Source organism: Primulina eburnea, chromosome 15 (genome assembly GCF_022965805.1).
Source record: "Primulina eburnea isolate SZY01 chromosome 15, ASM2296580v1, whole genome shotgun sequence".
NCBI classification, from domain to species: domain Eukaryota; kingdom Viridiplantae; phylum Streptophyta; class Magnoliopsida; order Lamiales; family Gesneriaceae; genus Primulina; species Primulina eburnea.
In genome coordinates this window covers 25,482,482-25,497,668 of record NC_133115.1, presented here as the reverse complement: position 1 = coordinate 25,497,668, position 15,187 = coordinate 25,482,482, and the positions used below count along the sequence as shown (strand labels likewise).

The 15,187-nt window shown below is 33.0% G+C and overlaps 2 long non-coding RNA genes across 2 annotated transcripts; both read right to left on the bottom strand.

Annotated features, from left to right (window-relative positions):
- Positions 1-2,688: 2,688 nt before the first annotated feature.
- LOC140815298 (uncharacterized) lies at positions 2,689-3,386 on the bottom strand. Its single transcript, XR_012114332.1, has 3 exons — positions 3,231-3,386; positions 3,001-3,121; positions 2,689-2,920 (listed from the first exon to the last, which is right to left on the bottom strand). It is a non-coding gene; the product is annotated as an uncharacterized lncRNA (long non-coding RNA).
- A 158-nt stretch (positions 3,387-3,544) lies between these two features.
- LOC140815296 (uncharacterized) lies at positions 3,545-10,993 on the bottom strand. Its single transcript, XR_012114331.1, has 8 exons — positions 10,979-10,993; positions 10,750-10,862; positions 9,796-9,892; positions 4,701-4,845; positions 4,175-4,626; positions 3,951-4,075; positions 3,737-3,815; positions 3,545-3,611 (listed from the first exon to the last, which is right to left on the bottom strand). It is a non-coding gene; the product is annotated as an uncharacterized lncRNA (long non-coding RNA).
- Between the last annotated feature and the right edge of the window lie 4,194 nt (positions 10,994-15,187).

Genomic DNA, 15,187 nt, shown 5'->3' with positions numbered 1-15,187 from the left:
ATTGACCCAGCTATGTAGTGTAATTTTAGAGTATTTATTGTTTTTTTCATGTTTAAATGATTTCATTAAGGATTTATACTTAGGGTTTTTGATATTGTAATTAGATATAATTTGTGTGAGAATAACATAAATTTGATTCAATATGATGGTAGGCGTAAAGTTAAGTTTTGGTAAGTGCATGTAAAAGAAATATACAAAAAGATTATATTTTAATTGGAAGGCAAGAGGGAAAAAATATTACAAGCAAAAAAACGACATATAATTGAAACCTTTTAATAAGTTTATGTGTGTGTGAGTTATAACTAAATATTTTGTGTCGTAGAAGGTCAATATTTTACTATTTATCTATCATACATCTTGATTTTGCTGCATGCTATGGATACCTAGCTCAGTGCCAATATCCATGGCAAACTCTTGTAAAAGAGAAAGCTTTGCATCCATCGTAATTATTCTTCGTAGAATTATTGTCCATACTGGGTTTGAATAAAATCTTCTTATCAGTTCTTCGATTTCTTTTTGAATTAAGTAGTTGTAGTAGCATTGCCCACAATCGACACAAGTATAATAACGATTGACATCAATTGTTTGTGATGATGAAATGATATCTATAGTTAGATGAAATGATATCTATAGTTAGTTTTTTATACCGTAAGCAAAATATGACGAGTCATCATTTGTTTTTGACAAGTGTTAAGATTAAGTTTGTCTATTTCAGCACAATATTGACAATTGTTATATTGTAATATAATATTGTAAATATGTAAGATTAGTCATCAGAATTTGTTAGTATATTTTGCCACATGTAATGTCTGACTACACGTAGTCACTGTTCATTTATATTATGTGGAAATAGAATATATATGGTTGTAAAAGAAATAATACACAAAAATCAGGAGATTAAGCTTAAACAAATCTAATAATTTTGAAGGTTACCATTTGCAGTTTATGATTTCGCAAATAAGTTAAGCTCAAGCTCTTTTTCACAAAAATATATTCATGCGTCACTCTTGAATAAAACTTTATCTATTCACAACAAGTTTTTTAGATAAGCTCTTGATGCTACGTTTTATAGCATCAATAACACACGCATGCTTGTTCTAATTGGTAAAGCAACAACAACACAACACAACACAACAGTATCCCACAATATGCTAACAGCAAAAGCTAGCTGAAAATTGAAGGAATTTTAGAAATGTGAAAACGAAACCTACCTAGGAGCAAACAACAATTTTCACAAAAGATGGCCACATATGGGGTGCACCAATAGATAGGCTGCCATGAAGAACAAACAATACATGAAAATGGAGGGTAAAAGCACTGTCAACAATGTTAGATATCAATAAGCCAAGCAAACAGATAGACACACACATATTTGAGTTAGCAAGCTAACAACAGCAGCCCGACATAGCAACTTCTATAGTACATTATCTGAGCTCCAAGAAGCACATAGAGTGTAGTAAACAATCATAGCTTCAAGATTTAGTGAGGCGAAAGACTAAACAACGAACACAAACAAACAAAAATAGAGAGTTAAACTACGAGCATAAGAACATATAAATCAAACTGAAACTTCCAACCACAATTATTAAGGACTTTGGATAAACCACAATTACTAAGGAGTTTGGACAAAAATCGGAACATTGAAACCACAAAAAACAAGCGCGTTGACACCACCAATAGTCGTTGCAAACGAAGGCGCTGTTGAGCTGGTATACAAAAAAAAAAAGCACAGAATAACAAAACAAAAAATTTACACCAACAAAATATAGCAAAGCAGAGGCTCCAAATTCCAATAACCAAGGACACCAAAATATGTCTTTTATTAGTTGTGTGAAAGTTATCGTATTTTATAGTGTGTAGTTTGTAAGTACCTTAGTCTTGTTTTGAATGCTTCAAGCCTTCTTTGGTCATATCTTTCTTAGCTTCAAGTTTTCTTTGACCACTTGAGGCAATTTGATGTACGACAAGTTCTATTGCCAGATGTTCCTCTGGTGTTTTTGAGGGGCTTTCTTGATAGGGATGTAAATGAACCGAACTGTTCGCGAGCTTTTCAGATCTCGGCTCGTTAAAAAGCTCGTTCGGGCTCGTTCGTTAAGCTTATCGAGCCGAGCCCGAGCCTTATTTTGAGCTCGACAATTTTGTTGAGCCGAGCTTGATATTAATGATGTTCGGCTCGTTAGCTCGTGAACATGTTCGATAATAGGTTCGTGAGCTCAAAATTGAGCTCGGCTCGTTTAGCTGGCTCGTGAGCTCGAGCTCGAGCTCGGCTCGTTTAAGTGGTTCACGAGCTCGGCTCGTTTAGGTAGATCGTGAGCTCGAATTTGAGATAATTAATGAGTTACAATATTAAAATAATTATGTATGATAAATAATAATAAATTAAAAATTAAAAATTATATTAAAAATGTGATTTGGAGTTGGATTCGGAGCAGAAACGAGCTCGCTTAACGAGCTTTTTTAACGATTCGAATCCGAGCCAGGCTCCTTAAACAAGATAAACGAGCCATTAACGAGCCGAGCTCGAGCCGAGCCCGAGCTTCATAACTTCCGAACGAGTCGAGCCCGAGCTTCAAACCAAAGGCTCGTAACGAGCCCGAGCCGAGCCCGAGCCGAGAAAATAGTTTAACGAGCCGAGCCCAAGCCTGATACTGTTCGGCTGGGCTCGGCTCATTTACATTCCTATTTCTTGAGATTCAATCATAGCAATATCTGCCTCATGGTCTTTATGCGTATGTAAAGATGTGCTTTTTTCTTCGGAGCTGTCTGATGTTGACGATGAATCAGATGTTGGTAGACATGCGATTATTGTATGTCGAACGAAAACTCTCCCCCTGAGTTCGTTTTTTGATGTTCTGATTTGAAGTAGGAACTGTAGTTTCTTGAATTGTTCATTAATACTATCAAGACTAAATTTTCTTTCCTGTCATAAATAAGTGCAATGAATCTTAACAGATATGGGGATTGTTCTATTGTAGGGAAATGGATTTTATATAAATATACATGTTGCTCTGCTTCGATTATTTCTTCGCCAGATATGCCTAATAGTATTTTTGCCTCGTTATGTTCCACAAAAGCACGTAAATTCCCAGTTCCATCGTACAAATCTGCTTGAAAACGTAACCTAAATATATATAATTGGTTACAATGCAAGATTATTAGAATATAAATATATAGTACAAGATAACATGTTGGTTGCTGGTGTAGTTATGTAAACTATAATTATGACTTACAATGGTTTTGGGCTTGGGAAATCATTGTTGCAGTAGAAACATGTAAATTCATATTTGTAGGCTCCTCCAGATGCTCTAGAACAACTTGGACAAGCTAAAAAGTATAACCGATGTTCAGAATCAGTTATTTTCAGCGTAGCTCTGATCCAAAAAGATTTGACATGTAAATGCATATATTTATTTAGAATAGTTTATATTTTTGAAGTGTAAATGCAGGTAAAGCAATGCATGAATGAATGTAAAATTACCATTTCAGTCAAGCTAAGAATTTGACTGATTTTCCGTATCTGAAAGCTATGAGGTGGGGCTATTGCTTGTTTTTCTTTTTCATATAACTTCTCGGTAACAACACTTTCAATATATTCTTTGTTGTTGTTTATCCTACAAAGATAAATCTAAATTATTTATTGGGTTTTCACTCAAAATAGCAGTTTTTTTGTATACAATTAAGGAATATGAAGCAAATATTGTAGTAACATAACTAATAGTGAGGGGACATAAATTACCATAGCATCAGTTGTTTGGCTTGTGGTATGGGAGGCTCAAATAAAATAGTACTATTTGGCACTGTTCCAATGGACAACCCTGTGATAATATATTTTAATGAGCAAAGACTACTATATATCAATATAACTTGCTATAATATATATTTAGCTATTTATCATTCAGATTTACTTAGTAACGTTTTTATATAATGGAATAAAATCAAGCTTATCTTACCGTAAAATGTGTTCACAGAAAGCCTCATTCCCAAAATGATGGGCATGTTGTGAACATTTTCAACCAGATAAGGAGCTTCGTTTTCCAGAAATTCCTCCCATAATGTGAGGATTAAAGGCCTGCGTCTGTATGCATAATAAAACTGTAATATTTCTTTGAATATGATTAGGAAAAATCTGAAGTGCACCAATTGACATTGTATATTTTGAAATGAAATGACTTACTCTTCATTGACAATGACAAAGTCATGTAAGTGTCTTTTAGTTTTCTCAACGAACCGTGGTGGAAACACATGCATAACACTGCACAATAAGTCTAAAACACAAGACCTGTTCATTAAATAACAAGACTTAGTTGGCATTTCAGGATGTGAAAGGAAAATTGGGGAAAAAACTTAGCTGATTTGTTTGTTAGGCATGTCTGCTATTTGTGGGAATTGTCCAAACGGAGTAAGTTCGTAAGCATGGTCCACGGGAAGTTTTTCTTTTACATCTGCAAGTTTAATGTAAGTGCTTCGACTCAAGATCATTTGATGTTTTGATGCTGCCATAATCGGTGTGTTTCCAATTATTTCCTTGATCTTGGCATTCCCGACATAGTAAGTTTTGTAAAGCTCAACCAACTTGTTTAGTTGGTCCACCTCTTGTTCATAGATGATACTTTACATGCTTGTATTCTGGATGAAATAAAGCGTGTAATTAAACCATATGAAGAACAATTTTTTTTTACAATGCTTTAAAATAATGTTACCTCTTTATCCAGAAAAATAATTTTTTGCTGTCTTCCCCATTTCGAAAAACGGAAGGGGGTTTTTTCTACAACCAAAACCCTTACAAACCAGTTGCGAGTTTCTGGTTTAAGATTTGGAAAAGCTGTACATTTTTCATCCATTGATCTGCATGGTATAGGAAGAACAAGCAAGATATAAATGGCTATTTTAGATAATTCTAACAGATAAGTTCTTGTTAACAATCACAATAAGAAATGACAAATATAATTTATACCTTAGATATGATATCTCTTAAGAATAACACTTTAATATGGTATAAAATAATTTTTAGGGTATGTAAAAGTTTTGGGACCAATTAACATGTGGAAAAGTTGTAATAAAGAAATTAAACCTTATTGTTTTAAATAAAAATGTAGCCACTGTGAGTAAGAAATTTTCAGAAAAGGCAGAAATCTAATTTGAATATAACAATGCTTTGTCTACAATATTTAACGTAATTGAAAATACCTAACAAATAGAAAAATAATAGAGTAACAGTTTACCTATATTAATGTATATTTGCAGCTTGTAGAACCTCGTGATATACAATATTTTTTGTATAATTCGTATTTTGAATTAATGGTGTTGATGGTCTAATAAGCACTTTTACTTGACCAATATTTTTCGCTCTTGATAAAGCAACATAGAGTTGACCATGTGAGAAAACAGGTTCTTTCAAGTAGATACCAACAAAATCCAAAGTTTGACCTTGTACTTTGTTAATAGTCATTGCATAACATAGACGTACTGGGAATTGTTTTCTTTTAAATGGAATTGTTGAAAAATTGTCATGTGGAGCTTCTAATGTTATACGTGCAATAAATACTAGCTTTCCTGCATGAGTTCCTACTGAAATTTCAGCATATATAATATTTTTGTTGAATCCTTTGCAAAAAAGACGCGTTCCATTACAGAGACCTTCGGTAGGATTAATATTCCTTAGCAATATGATTGATGAATTTATTTTCAAAGTTAATTTATGAGGAGGAAGCCCTTGGGGAGTCAAACAGTGGAATAATTCTTGTTGGTTTGGTATGATACAATTACTTGTGTTTTCATCACAACTAAAATATGTCTTCTCCTCGCCTGAAAATTTGCTAATTAGGAGATCATTTATTTCGTGAACGAATTCGTTTCTTGTAGTAAGTATAGCTCGTTTAACAAATGAAGAGAAATCAATATTCGGATTAGAAATGTTTGGAAATACCATGTCTATGAATGCATGTAAAGAAGTAACATCATCTACAAATGGAATGTTTATTTTATTTGGTATTTGGATTTCCTCTTTCTCATTAGTATATTCGATTCCATTACCAATTCTGAGCAAATAAGATGAGAATTCAGGATCGAGAAATGCTCGCATATTTTCCTTGAGCTTTATTTTGTCAAATTCTTTCCATAAAGGTGACATAATAATTGAGGCATCTATAATCGCATCTCTAGTGCTTTTAAGAATTACTGGTAAGGTTTGCCGAAAATCTCCACCGAACACAACAATTTTACCACCGAATAATCTATCTAAACCCATTACATCTTTAAGCATTTTGTTGAACTTTTCAATAGTACTACGTTTAGCCATTGTAGCTTCATCCCAAATAATTAATTTTTCTAGCTTGATTAAATGAGCTAATGTGCTTTGTTTACTAATGCTACAAGAATTCGAATCATTTTCATCTAAAGGTATTTTAAATCTTGAATGTAAAGCATGTCCTCCTGGAAGCAAAGATGTTGCTACTCCTGAAGTAGCTGTAGCAAGTGCTATATGACCATTTGAGCGAATAGTTGCAAGGATAGCTTTGTATAAAAAAGTTTTGCAAGTGCCTCCAGGGCCATCAATAAAAAAAGCATTTGGTAAATCATTGTTAACATGATACATTATTCGATTATATGCCTGTCTTTGCTCTATATTTAGTTGTTCAACAGCTAAGAGATCTTCAGCAGGTATAACTATGTTTTGTTCATTTTGTAATTCTTTTGTCATATTATCATGACAACATCTAATTAGGTCGTCATTTGCAGGAAAGAAGTCTTTTAATTTTTTTCCCATCGAGTACAAATAATTACCAAGAATGGTTAAAACTTTGTGTTTAGTTACGTTAGGAGAAAGAGCATTGTTGTATTTAAAATCTTCTGAAAGAAAAGTTTCGAATTTGAGCCATAAATGTTGGGGATTTTTTGGATTACATTATACAAGAACAGTAGCAAATAATTGTCGTAAAACATGAGGCATTAAGTAAGCAGCAGCTTCTTGCATACACATATCAGCAGTTCTGTCAGCCTCTATTAAGCCTAATATTTGTGCAGCCTCTCTGAAAGTTTTGAAAGTTTCTCCATTGATTGTTCTTAAGTCTGTAAAAGATGTTGGTTTCCTAACATACATTAATAGCAACTTCAAATAAAACTTTTCACCGTCTGAAGGACGACAATTAAAAATCCTACCAATGACCTCATGTTTCTTACGCGGTTCCCATTCTTTTGAATCAATGTGCCATGTAAAATATTCAGGAAACTCAACGTATAAACAATTCATTTTTTTAGAATATTCATTGTATTTATTCATGTAGAAAAATTGGGTTAGCATTGTTTTTTTATTTGTAGGGTTATTAGCAATGTTGTATAATGATTGATTAGCATGGAAAGTTATAACTTTTTCTTTCTCTAAATGAATAGGTAAACATATTACTGATGGATACACATGGTTCAGATCAAATTTGAAAATTCGCCAAGCAGCTTCAGGAGGTGAAATCCATCTTGCAGTTTGAAATTGTTTGATTTCATCAACCACATGCTCTTTTTCATCTGTAGCTAGTGTATATAAAATTTTATCGTGTCCTTTGTAAATATATTTGTAAATGTATTTTATAGCTTGGATTGTTGAACATATTTCAACATTAATATGGCAATTAAATTTAGCCAATAGATATTGGTTGTAAGGTACTACCCACCGATTATCTAGTTGTGAACCCCTAACAATAACAATATGGTTGTCATTTCTACGACGGTATATTGGATATGAATTTGTACCATATTTTGTACACTCTGAGAAGTCTTTAGGGTAATTAAATTTACAGGAATTTTTTTTCATTCAAGGGCACGATGGATTAAGCAAACCACAAGGTCCATGCATCATATGATTTACAACTAATGAAAGCAAATATGGTTGAGTTTGTGGATCAGGTAATTCGGCACTAACAAATCTATCAAATGCTTCTGGACAAAAGAGTTTTGATGCTTGATTGAAAATAAGCAAAAATGAGCATGTGGTAGACCTCTTTTTTGGAACTCTATCACATAAGCAATAAAATGACCAAATATGTCTTTCTTGAACAATTCATCTTTTAAAACTTGAAGTTTTGCACGAAATATTCTAGTGATTAAGTCAGGACTATTATGTATTTCATCAGAAGGTAGACATAGAGCTTTTATTTCTGGCCAATTTGGGTTCGAAGTCATTGTCAAAAAAATATCAAGTTTCCCATAACGTTGAACTAAAGTTATCGCATCCATATATCTTCTGCGCATATCTCTAGGACCTCCAATAAATGAAGTAGGTAATACTATGCGTTTTCCAATATCAGCACCCATTTCACATCCATGTGTTATACTATCTAGTAAACCACGATATGCTTCATTTCTTAAACGATTTTGCATGTTTGAAGTTTTAAAAAAGTCCAAGCTCGATGTTTCAATTTTGATGTACATATCTACTATATATTGTTGCAGAAGCCTACCAGTATGTAGCAAAAAAGATTTGTCGTTATCTCTAATTTGTAATTTATAACAATAATATTCACGACATGACACTGTTGATCTTTGAGTGCTGTTTTTTTTCAAAGTTACATAAACAATAAAACAAATATGTAAGTACAACTAAATGTGAAGAATAAATTTCAAAATAGAAACAAAAAGGAACAATTCTAACTTACCCCGATTTTCAATGTCTATGAGATAATCTTTATCCGTAGAATTTTGGATCCTGTAAAGGGTTTCATTATTGCATGTTGGTCTAGGATATATTTTCTTTTGTTGTTGGTTTAATCTTTCAATTTTTCGATGCCAACCAGATTCTCCATTTGGAAATATAAGAGGATATTGCATGGGATCGTAACAAGCAAAGTAATGTTTAATTATATGTGGCTGACTATATTTTGGATACACTTGTATATGTTGACTCGCATATTGTTCGCTTTCATCAGATTCTAACCATATTCCCGCAACTTGAGATACAGTAGGTTTATTGAAAACTCGTTGGTCAATAGCAGGGTCAGCTTGCAAAGTGATTTTATAATCATGTAGGTTGTCAATACTATTACGACTTCGGAAAAAATTTGCATAAGGATTTACCGTTAAAATATGTATCATTTTTTCTATAAGGGTTTCTTTAAATTTTGAGCTAATACGCATCCGGTTCAAGATTTCATGGTCAGTGTCAAAAAAATATAGTTGAATATTTTTTGGGATTTTCATGATTTGATGGTGTTAGTTGTCCTATGAAGTGATAAACTTGACCTTGTACACGAAAAGTATAAATTCCAGCATTTCTTCTAGCAAAAGATTTGTCGCAATGTACTCCCATCGATGTGAATGCAAACATATTATTGTAACTACGAACACAATTATTGAATTCCTCGGCATTTTCAGCATTACCAAGATACAAATTGTACCAGTTCGAAAGGCATTTCTGTCGACAAGAGATTTATTTCCCCTAATGAACAACAAAATGCAGGTGACTCTGAATAAATACGTTTAGCATCACAAAATGCACAATTTGGCACATCAGGTAGCAGATCTGGAGTTGTTGCTATAAATTTTAACGGGTCACCTTCAACATTTTGTGTCTCAAAAGTATCTAAATTTGGTATTTCATTTTGTTTTGCTCGTCGAGAATTTTTCTCTAATCTCTGTTCTTCTAGGCAGGCATATTTCCTTTTACGACATTTTCTTACACAACTGGCATCTAAATTATTGTTGATTTTGTTGTGTGACATTGCTGCTAATTTTATGAACTAAGAAGAAGAAAAATATACAGCTTTCATTCCTAAATGTAATGTTATCGAACACTAAGAAAACGCGTACCTATATGCTGACTGAGTCGAGGAGCTGGCCATTTTTTCCCAGAATATACCTCAGCACATGCAGATCGTTTATGTTCACACAGCAAAGCGCAAATAACCTTGAGGAAAAAAAAGTATAGCAATTAACGTAAGCAAATTCAACATAACCCAAATAACCTTGAGGAAAAATAAGTATTACAATTAACAGAGGCAAAGTCAGCATTTTAGTTTTACCAAAAGTGTAATCCAATATGTAAAAAAATATTTATTTTTGGGCGAGGTGTTTCGGCTAAGCATCTACTGAATCGTTGGAAGATTTAAGGGATTTTTTTGCCAGTTTGTCGTTTGGATTATACTTCTTATTTTCCTCTTGTTTTCTACGAGTACATTGTTTGTTGTCAAAGACTAATATTGTATATGATTTAGTTCGAAGATGATTTAGTAGTGTTTATGCCCTTGTCAGTTTTGAAGGTGTTCTGGAAACCCTTAATTTGGAGCCAATCGAGGAAATAATTTAGTTATATTGATTGAAAATATTATATTATCATTATCTGCACAAATAGTATTAATTTACTATGGTACAATAGTAGCTATTTTCCTGCTCAAAATTTAAGCTCTTTGAAAAAATACTGAAGGATTGGAAAATACAATGAGGCTTTAGAAAAGTTTGAGTCAGTATTAGGTTCTAAACCAGAGGCAGAGGAATCTGTTGTAGCAAGTTGATGTAGCTAACGAGCTTTGGTAGTCCGAAGAAATTCACAAACCCAAAAAAAAAATCCCAAAGCTTGTTCCAGTTGATAACTTAGTTCATTAGGAAGATCGAACCAAGAAACTTAAAAAGAAACCCAATTGATAACGATGGGAAAACAAGAACAAGCAAACATATGGAAGAAGCTTAAATGCCAAAACCAACGACCAGAACAAAAAGAATGAAAAAAAAAACAAACAACCCAAAAAGAAGAACAAGGAAATAAACCTGGGCAAAGCTTGAACCGAAGCAGCAGACGGTACACCGAGAAACATGACTGGAGCTGGAGAATTTGTGAAGACGAAAGAGAAGAGATTACTGCACTTCCTTACACCGAGAAGCTTGAATGCCCAAACCAGAAATTAACATAAAAAGAAGAATAAATGCCCAAATTAGAACCTAACACAAAAAATAGAACGAAAGCAGAAAATCCAAAAAGAAAAACAAGGAAACAAACCTATACAAAGCTTGAACCGAAGCAGTAGACGGTCGCCGATCGAAGCAGCGGACGGTCGCTGAGCGAAGCAGGAGTGCAACCGAAAACACAAAAAATAGAACGAACACAGAAAACCCAAAAAGAAGAACAAGGAAACAAACCTAGACAAAGCTTGAACCTAAGCAGCAGAAGGTCGTCGAGCGAAGCAGGAGTAGAACCGAAGAAGTTGTGAGGACGAAAGAGAGGAGATTACTGCACTTCCTTCCACCGATTTACTACGCGAGATCTGTCCCTTGTTGCTGTGAAGAGGAGGTTGGGTAAATACCATTCAAGATCTGTTCACGATGTGAGAAATCAATTTTATCGATGTGGAGATGGGTATGTCACACACGTGTATTTTGCTTCACCTGCAACCGGAAGGAAACTGGCCATCACCAACTTTTTCCCTCTTTTAGTATAGTAGAAGTAGATATAGATATTCTTTAAACTGAAAAAATTAATTAAACCCAATTTTAAATTTTTGGATTGATTTTTTAAATATTAAAAAAGGGAAATAGAGAGAGAAACCGCAGGATCAGTTGTTTTTGGCTTCCTACTATTGGATTTTTTTAAATATTTCAAAAAAAACCAATCAAAAATCTCCCCCTCCAAAAATAAAAAACAATTTTTCTTGTAAAAATGTATCTCTTGCTCCAAAGTCACACTACATCATGCCCAACACATTGTTTTGTTTCAGGAGAAGAATTAGGCTTTTAATCATTGTCCCACTAGAGACCGGGCTCGTAGTCCAGTGATCTCACCCGTCAGATTAGTTGGCTCCCCTCCCCGGGTTCGATTCCTCTTCCCACGTGTGTTGTAATATAAAAAATCATTGTCCCATCTAATATAAATAAATTTGGTTCACACTTGATTTGTTTCACTTATTTAATGCATTCATTTTGTTCAATATATCAAATATGGACGACAATACTATGACTAATTATCTCAAATCCCCCGTTATTTTCGTCGACGAACATCTCATTTGTGTAAAAACGATGAAAACGAAAGATCCACATATCTTAATATAATATGTACAACAGAAAATAAGATGAGATGTGTAGCATTTCGTCCATGCATTGAAAGAAAATATAGTCATGGGACAAGAATGGGTCAAAATTTTTTAAGTATCTTATCATATAGTTTTATTGGTATAATTGTGATATTGGTTAATCAAATTTATAATTATCATGAATAATATTAATATTTTTTTTATTAAAAATCATATTATTTTATGAGTTGGGTCAGGTCGATATTCGTATCATTAAATTTACCTGGTATCTTTGAAACCGTCTCATTTATAGTTATATTTTTTTTGAAATATTAAAATAACTAAAGAATAACTAATTGCAATAAACTGTAAAGAATGTGTTGTGGAAAATTTGAGGGTAATATTTTAACTTTTTACTATCCATTGTACTTTAAATTAACGACTGTAATGTCTTTAGAATTTTTTTCCAAAATATTCAATACTTTTATAATCTATTTTTTAATTATTATCCTTAGTTATGTTACTTCTTTTTAAATGATTAAAATATGCTTATTATAGAAGTTTCAAATATAAATACGTAAGGCGTGGTGCAATTGACTGACTTAAAAAAAAAAAAAAAAAAAAAAAAAAAACTAAGTTGCTTTTTCCTATCTCATAATATGGGGCCATTTTATGGGCTAGTAAGTATTTAGTAAAGAAGTTTATGTCAACGCTGAAGCAGGAATAAGCTATAATAATAGTATTAAATAAATATATTTTGAGTATTTACTTTCAAGTAATAGTTTAAATAGCTCATAAATATGATCGAGTATTTCGAGTCAAACTCGATTTTTAATATGGGTATGCAAATGAATCAATCTAGCTCGAAAAAAAACTTGATTTGTATTTGAAATTATCGAATTCGAGCCTAAATTATTATATTTGCTAGTCCTCCTGTCATTCACTAGATTTAATATTTTACTAATATATCTCGTGAACATGTTTGAATATTTTAGAACTGAATTCGAACTCTAACTCTAACTCTAATTCGAGCTAAAATTTTAAAATATTCGAGTTTCGAATTGTGATCGAGCTCAAATATATCTAATTCGAATAACAAAATTTACCTCCAATGTATTATATATGTATTATATTTTATTATATAAAATATGACGGTGTTTGTTCTATTTTTATGATCTAATTAAGACTCTCTTATTATTTGATTTATGATACTCTTTTGTGCATGCTTGATAGTGTTACTAGTTGAAGGATCAAGTGTGCTAATGTCTTCGAAGACATTTCAAACACTATATTCTCCAATGAGCTGCAATAGCTCGTGTTCTAAGAATATTAATACCGATGAATTAGATCGAGTTTGGTTTAAAACTAAGCGGAGAAAACTCGAAGTAATTCTTCATAAACAAGACTGCTATATTAGAAAACATTTTAAATCATGTAAATTGAATAACTGAAAGAGACTAGATTGGTTTTTGCATTCATCAGTTCATTTATGGTAACAACTGAACTGACGGATACTCCAACTGATCCAAACAGTTTGAAAACAGCAGTTAACCAGTTAAATACAAAGATATGTTTATGGATGTTCGGAGACTTCAACTGCTCCTATGTCACCCTTTCTACCGCCTCGGGTAGGATCCACTAGAAGACTTTAATTTATACAACACTTCGTACAAACTCACTCAGCTAGGACTTACACTACTTCCTAAACTGAACTCCTAGCTACGACTGAAGGCAACACCTTCCAGCCAACACTTCTTTAACGTCTATGTGCCAAAGACTACATGCACAAGTTTAACGTCTTTGTGTAAGACAATATTTGAGTGGTTGAAAGAATTTGTGTTGAACAAGGATGTTCTCACACACTGAGGGAAAATAGCTTCTAATCTAAGCTGATATATCTTTGGTATCCCTCTGGCTGATTGCTTCTGAAAGCTGATGTGCAATGTGTGTGCCCTTTCTTTTCTCTCTTGAAGAAGCTTTTTTTTTGTTTTGTATCTCGTTCTTTTTCTTTAGCTTCTTCTTATTGAGTTTTCATTGATCTTCTATTTATATAGGCGGGAAAACTGAACGTACAGTGAGATTCATTTATTGTATATGTTGCATCTTGAATTCGTTTCTTGGACTTTGTGTCTCGACTTTTTGACTGCCCTTCTGAAACATTTTGTCTTTAATATAATGCTCTGATTCAACGTCAATTATTGTCCTTTAACTGTACAATATCCTTGTACCTTCACGCATAGCTGGAATCCACTGAAAGAGTTTTTCTTCATCTAAAAATGAAAGATTCTGACTGATGCTTCGAACTGGTCAGCTGAATTGATCTTGAGTTGGGCTGGTTAAATCAGTTGACACATCAGTTGAACTGATTTCACTCTCGTTCAGTTGAACTGATCAGCTGGGTTTCTTCATCAATTGAACACTCATTTGGCTAACCAGGCTTCAGAGGTTCTCCTGCTGAACCACCTATCAACTGGACAATCAGCTGAACTGCTCAAATGACGTAACAGTTTGACTGATTCAGTTTGTGCGATCAGTTGGGTCTTCAGCTTGCGATGTAAACAGCTCGTGAGTGATCCTAGCTACTGCACACTAAGGTAGATTTTTAGTAACACAAATTAACAAGTTTTGTTATCATCAAAATCAAGATTGTGAACTTGAAAAGTTTCAACACTAGTTAATTTTTTATTCTACATACAATAACAAAATACTTTATATTTTGGCAATGTGAATAAGGATTAGTTCTAAACTCTTTGTATAATGGTAAAAGACGTCATTGTGAGCAATAGAGTTTTATCTCAAAGTCAGTGATTTACCGCTAAAACTTGTACGTAGGGAAGTAATCATGGCTTTAAGAAAAGAATCATACTAGATGTACATTTAGATATAACAAACAAATATGACATTTTCCATTTCATATGTGATAGTGAAAAAAATATTTGATTGGAATTAATAGTACTTTTGTAATTTATAGTATAAAATATGAGATTGAGTGTAATTTTAAATATACATCCAACATCTTCCTTAAGAAAAGTCAGGCGGCATGACTCCATGTTGATCAAAATATTTATTTCTTCATGGTTTTAAAAAATGCTTATAATACCACAAATCACAAAATTCCCTCAACAACAAGTGTTGCCATGTTGCGTTGGAATGCAATTTTCTCAAATTTTATAAATTCAACTTCTTGAATTTATTCTTTCAAC